This window comes from Macrobrachium nipponense, chromosome 12 (genome assembly GCF_015104395.2).
Source record: "Macrobrachium nipponense isolate FS-2020 chromosome 12, ASM1510439v2, whole genome shotgun sequence".
NCBI lineage: Eukaryota > Metazoa > Arthropoda > Malacostraca > Decapoda > Palaemonidae > Macrobrachium > Macrobrachium nipponense.
The window spans coordinates 1,311,052-1,313,346 of NC_087205.1; positions in this window are offsets into that span (position 1 = coordinate 1,311,052).

Genomic DNA, 2,295 nt, shown 5'->3' on the forward strand with positions numbered 1-2,295 from the left:
TTAGCTATAAGCAAACTAACGTAATGCATAAACATAAAGTTAATAACACTATATATGCGATTTATTTTAACTCCGTTATTATTATTATTTTTTTTATTATTTTTTTTTTTTTTTTGCTCTATCACAGTCCTCCAATTCGACTGGGTGGTATTTATAGTGTGGGGTTCCGGGTGTCATCCTGCCTCCTTAGGAGTCCATCACTTTTCTTACTATGTAATCACACTCTTCTGCATGAGTCCTGGAGCTACTTCTGCTCTAGTTTTTCTAGATTCCTTTTCAGGGATCTTGGGATCGTGCCTAGTGTTCCTATGATTATGGGTACAATTTTCCCTACGGCATCATCCCATCTCCTTCTTCTTCTTCTTCTTCTTCTTCTTCTCTTCGTTCCTTCTTCTTTCTTCTTATTATTATTATTATTAATTATTAAAAGTTATTATTTATATTATTAATCTATTATTAGTTATTCTTATTTTTTATTCCTTATTAAGATGCACTGTAACTTTAGTTCAAAAGTTTCCTCGTCTTCAAACTAAGTAAAATGAGGTTATGCAGGTTGATAGTTTTGAAATTAAAAGTAGGATCACAATATATCAAGATTGCCTAGGTTACTAAAATAATATGAAGCACAATTATCAGCGAGTTTAATACCAGTCATTCGTATCATTAATAACAATACTATGATAATTGTTGCTGGTGTTGTTTTTGTTGATGTTGTTGTTGTTATTCGGGTTCGACAACAAGAGAGCTAGATTGAAACCGACATAATGGGAGTCACACGTAGAACTATTTAACTTGAAAAATTGGACTAATTATTGCTTAATTTAAGCGTTTGATTATATTCCGCTAAGTTTATTACTGTATCCATCCAACATGATAATCAAAACTATAATTTAAATTTTCTATTAAAATGGTAAACTTTCATTTGTTAATTGTTCAGTCAAATTTATTCATTGTTTCTGTATGTTGTAACATTTGGAGGAAATCATGGAAAATGTTTTATTAACTAACACCGATGTCTGAAAAAAAGGGCAGATGCATTGCTTAAAGTTTGGAAAGTTCTATACATTATGTAATGCATTGTTTTCACAATCCACATGGTAATGCTATATATCTCTGACTTATAAGTTTTTAATGAATCTCGAAAAAGATATTTTCTTGGGAATAAGTGATTTTCCTTATTAATGAATAATGAAAAAAGAAACATGGAAGCTGAAAATAAATACCAATGACGTTTGATGGTTTGCTATACCTATTGTCTGATTTAATTTCAGTCGATCTGGATAACTAGGAAAACCATTCCGAAAACCGTAAGTGAAACCGATAAGAAAAAAGTGAATGGAATGGTTAAACAAAGTAATTGAATCTGCAACAAAAAGAAAGGGCTCAATACAAAAATATTATAAATCTGTCTTTGGTATAGCCAGAGCGTTCGACAGGGAAGTCGACTGCATTTTTGGCAAGAAAATTTTTATAAAACCACTTTCACGCCTATGCTTTCCAACAGATGGCAGAACGCCCATGATTTCTGGCACTTAGCCTCTCAGCCAAGTGGCGTAAAGTCGAGTGAGTGACCTGCTGGATGGTTTTCTGATGCACTTCCCAAAAATCTGACTATAGAGGATTTCCAAAGATTTCGCATTTCTGAGAAAAGATCACGGCGGTATTTTGGGAAATAATCATGATAAATGCAGCGTAAATAAGGACCAGCTGTCATTCACCATTCGTGAGGGGAGCCTTGGATTGATGGGCGTGAAAAATGACACGGAATTTTTTACGTCACTTTAGGATTAGTAAGCTGACAGAAGATATTTTTCGCCGTTCAATAATTACTAATGTCATTTCATATTATGTAATCTACAGAAATACTTCTTTAGATTACATATTCATCTAGGTATATGTAATCTACAGAAGTATTTCTCTTATAGACACCTCATTTGTTTAGTTTAAAAGTCTATATGGAAACGCATTGCACATTTTCCTTCTCATTTCAACTGATAACTACCAAATATTTGGAAGTCTACCGTTATACAGGACTTGGCTAAAGAAATGTGGAAAACATTCATTGTAATGTTACTTTCTACCGCTCTTATTCAATGTCTTAACATAGTTTTTCGCAATAATGGCCCCTCTGCATCTCTTCAACCTTTCGACCTTTGTTAAAACGCCAAGACCCCGGAAATAGGTATGCCAAGGTGCCCACTAATTGGTAGTCTTCCTCCTTGCATTTTCATGGCCATTTCGCTACTTCAGCTTTCCAAAAGCATTTTGAAATTCTATATGTTTTGCTGGTTCATG